Below are 4,870 nucleotides of genomic sequence, written 5' to 3' on the forward strand. Positions count from 1 at the left end.
CGGCCTCCAATAGCTTGGCTAGTTCCTCTCCCATGGCTTGTCTCTTAGGTTCGGAGAAACGTCGAAGAGCCTGCTTGACTGGCTTGAATCCTTTTAGGATATTTAGGCTGTGCTCAGCCAGCCTGCGTGGGATTCCTGGCATGTCTGAAGGGTGCCAGGCAAAAATGTCCCAGTTCTCGCGTAGGAACTCTCGCAGTGCGGCGTCGACATCAGGGTTTAATTGTGCCCCGATGGAAGCTGTTTTTGTAGGGTCCGTTGGATGGACTTGGAATTTGACTATTTCGTCCGCCGGTTTAAAGGAGGTGGACTTGGATCTTTTATCGAGTATCACGTCGTCCCTGTTCACCGTGGAGCGCAGCGCAGTTAGTTCCTCGGCCGCTAGGGCTTCGGATAGTGCCTCAAGGGCCAGTGCAGCTGTCTTATTTTCGGCGCGGAGTGCTATGTCCGGATCACTAGCAAGAGTGATGATTCCGTTGGGCCCGGGCATTTTGAGCTTCATGTACCCGTAATGGGGTATGGCTTGGAAGATTGTAAACGCCTCCCGCCCTAATAGAGCGTGGTATCCGCTGCTGAACGGGGCCACTTGGAATGTAATTTCTTCGGACCTGTAATTATCCGGCGTGCCGAATACCACGTCTAGTGTGATTTTCCCAGCACAGCGTGCTTCCCGACTGGGGATGATTCCTCTAAAGGTTGTGCTACTTTGCTCAATGCGGCTCCAGTCTATTTCCATCTTTTGAAGAGTTTCCTCATAGATGAGGTTTAATCCGCTGCCGCCGTCCATGAGTACCTTGGTGAGTCGAAAGCCGTCCACGATTGGACTGAGGACCAGTGCGGCTGGTGCTCGGGCTGTTCGGAATTTAGGTTCGTCACTGGCATTGAAGGTAATAGCCGTGTCACTCCAAGGATTTATTTCTGCTATGTGGCAGATTTCGGCCATGCTGCGGAGTGTTCGCTTGCGTCTATTATTTGACGCGAAGGTCTCAAAGACCGTTAACACCGTATTGTTGTCCACGGGATGGTGCTCTGTGGTATTTGGGAGGAGTAGATCCTCACCACTTTTGGCCACCTGCCGGAGTATTCAACATGTTCTAAGGCTGTGCGTTGGTATTGCATCCGCTGTACTATGAATTTTGCAGGGTCCGTTGAGCCATCCCTCCAGTACGGTTCCTTGCCCCGTAGAGGGCTTTTGCTTTTTGGTAGTTAACCCAGGTGTATTGTGATAATGCACCCTTTTATTTCGGACTGGGTTTGTATTCAGGGCCGGATTATCCCAAAATTTTATTTCGGTTTTCCAGGCGCTTTCCATCGCACAGTACTTTCGTACTATGGACACCAAGTCGGCAAAGCGTGTAATTTCGCGGCGACTTATGGCGTTGAGGATTCCCTTGTCCGTGCAATTATTGCAGAAGAATGAAATTGCGTCTTCCTCGCGGCAGTCCTTTATCCTATTCATGACCAGGAGGAATCTGGCCCAGTAATGGTGTACTGTTTCTTCGGGCTCTTGCCTAATTTGGGATAGATCGCGTATGTTTTGGTGGGTGGGTGGAATTGAATCCGAATCCTCACCCAATCTGAGACTCAGGGGCCAAGGAGTTTCCGAACTCGGAAGTTTGGATTCTTGGATGTTTTCCGATAAATCTAGCCCGCTGCCTGATTCTAGGTTCAGGCCTTGAGTGACGTCCTCCCCTTCGCGGCTATCCGGCTTGGAGGGATCGGGAATCCGGACATAGCTAGTCCTTAAGATAGATGAAGGGTTTCCGCATTGTTCCTCCACCACTGCAACATGATGGGTGACCTAGGGAGAGTTGATCTCTCTCAGATCGGGTTTAGGCCCAATCTTATCGTAGTCTGTAGCGACTCCCAGGGCGGCGATGTGATCCAAGAGCTCGTTCAGGGAAGAGAGCTCCATTGGATCCAACTACTCGGCGAGTTCCGAGTTGACATGAAGATTTCTTTCGATGACCCAAGAAGTCATCGTCGGCGCAGCGGCCGAACAGGCGATCATAAGAAAACCACCTAGTCGGGGAGTTTGGCTGATAGCCAAAGCTCCCTCAGCAACAGTGCCGTCTTTAAAGACGGTATGAGACATCCTTCCTGATGGCGACGGCACAACGGAACTCTCAATGAAAGCACCAATGTCGGTGTCAAAACCGGCGGATCTTGGGTAGGGGGTCCTGAACTGTGCGTCTAGGCCGGATGGTAATAGGAGGCAGGGGACACGATGTTTTACCCAGGTTCGGGCCCTCTCGATGGAGGTAAACCCTACGTCCTGCTTGATTGATATTGATGATATGGGTAGTACAAGAGTAGATCTACCACGAGATCAGAGAGGCTAAACCCTAGAAGCTAGCCTATGGTATGATTGTATGTTTTGGTTGTTGTTCTACGGACTAAAACCCTTTGGTTTATATAGACACCGGAGAGGGTTAGGGTTACACAAGGTCGGTTACAAAGGAGGAGATATCCATATCCGTATTGCCTAGCTTGCCTTCCACGCCAAGTAGAGTCCCATCCGGACACGAGACGAAGTCTTCAATCTTGTATCTTCATAATCTAACAGTTCGGCCAATGGATATAGTCCGGCTATCCAGAGACCCCCTAATCCAGGACTCCCTCAGGATCCCTTAACTAAATTTCAAGGTAAAAGTGTTCTCCCTGAGTATGCACCGTTGCTATAGTTTGTCGTGTTGAGACACCACGTGATGATCGGGTGTGATAGACTCTACGTTCACATACAACAGGTGCAAGATAGTTTTGCACATGCGGAATACTTGGGTTAAACTTGACGAGCCTAACATGTAAAAACATGGCCTCGGTGAAGGAAATATACCCCAGAGGCAATAATAAAGTTGTTATTTATATTTCCTTATATCATGATAAATGTTTATTATTCATGCTAGAATTGTATTAACTGGAAACTTGATACATGTGTGGATACATAGACAAAACATAGTGTCCCCAGTAAGCTTCTACTAGACTAGCTCGTTAATCAAAGATGGTTAGGTTTCCTATCCATAGAAATGTGTTGTCATTTGATGAACGGGATCACATCATTAGGAGAATGATGTGATGGAAAAGACCCATCATTATCTTAGCATAATGATCGTTTAGTTTTATTGCTATTGATTTCTTCATGACTTATACATATTCCTCTAACTATGAGATTATGCAACTCCCGAATACCGGAGGAACACCTTGTGTGCTGATACGTCTCCAATGTATCTATAATTTTTGATTGCTCCATGCTATATTATCTACTGTTTTGGACATTATTAGGCTTTATTATCCACTTTTATATTATTTTTGGGACTAACCTATTAACTGGAGGCCCAGCCTAGAATTGCTGTTTTTTGCCTGTTTTAGGGTTTGGAAGAAAAGGAATATCAAACGGAGTCCAAACGGAATGGAACCTTCGGGAACGTGATTTTCTCATCGAATACAACTCAGGAGACTTGGACCCTGCGTCAAGCCACGTAACAATAGCCCACGAGGTAGGGGGTGCGCCTACACCCTCCCCAGGCGCGCCCTCCACCCTCGTGCGGCCCCTGTTGCTCCACCGGCGTACTTCTTCCTCCTATATATATCCACGTACCCCCAAACGATCAGAAGGGGAGCCAAAAACCTAATTCCACCACCACAACTTTCTGTATCCACGAAAAACCCATCTTGGGGCCTGTTCCGTAGCTCCGCCGGAGGGGGCATCGATCACGGAGGGCTTCTACATCATCATCAAAGCCCCTCCGATGAAGTGTGAGTAGTTTACTTCAGACCTACGGGTCCATAGTTAGTATCTAGATGGCTTCTTCTCTCTTTTTGGATCACAATACAATGTTCTCCCCCTCTCTCATGGAGATCTATTCGATGTAATCTTCTTTTTGCGGCGTGTTTGTTGAGACCGATGAATTGTGGGTTTATGATCCAGTCTATCTATGAATAATATTTGAATCTTCTCTGAATTCTTTTATGTATGATTGGTTATCTTTGCAAGTCTCTTCGAATTATCAGTTTGGTTTGGCCTACTAGATTGGTTTTTCTTGCCATGGGAGAAGTGCTTAGCTTTGGGTTTGATCTTGCGGTGTCCTTTCCCAGTGACAGAAGGGGCAGCTAGGCACGTATTGTATTGTTGCCATCGAGGATAACAAGATGGGGTTTTTATCATATTGCATGAAACTATCCCTCTACATCATGTCATCTTGCTTAAGGCGTTACTCTATTTTTAACTTAATACTCTAGATGCATGCTGGATAGCGGTCGATGAGTGGAGTAATAGTATTAGATGCAGGCAGGAGTCGGTCTACTTGTCTCGGACGTGATGCCTATATACATGATCATACCTAGATATTCTCATAACTATGCTCAATTCTGTCAATTGCTCAACAATAATTTGTTCACCCACCGTAGAATACTTATGCTCTTGAGAGAAGCCAATAGTGAAACCTATGGCCCCCGGGTCTCTTTCTCATCATATCAATCTCCATCACTTTATTATTGCTTTGCTTTTTTACTTTGCCTTTTACTTTTCACTTTGCATATCTATACCAAAAATACCAAAAATATTATTTATCATCTCTATCAGATCTCACTTTCGTAAGTGACCGTGGAGGGATTGACAACCCCTAAGCGCGTTGGTTGCGTTGAGCTATTGTTTTTGTGTAGGTACGAGGGACTCGCGCGTAGCCTCCTACTGAATTGATACCTTGGTTCTCAAAAACTGAGGGAAATACTTACACTACTTTGCTTCATCATCCTCTCCTCTTCGGGGAAATCCAACGCAGTGCTCAAGAGGTAGCAAGAAGAATTTCTGGCGCCATTGCTAGGGAGTCTGCGCAAAAGTCAACATACCAAGTACCCATCACATACCCTTATC

The sequence above is a fragment of the Triticum aestivum genome, chromosome 1A, assembly GCF_018294505.1.
Source record: "Triticum aestivum cultivar Chinese Spring chromosome 1A, IWGSC CS RefSeq v2.1, whole genome shotgun sequence".
NCBI lineage: Eukaryota > Viridiplantae > Streptophyta > Magnoliopsida > Poales > Poaceae > Triticum > Triticum aestivum.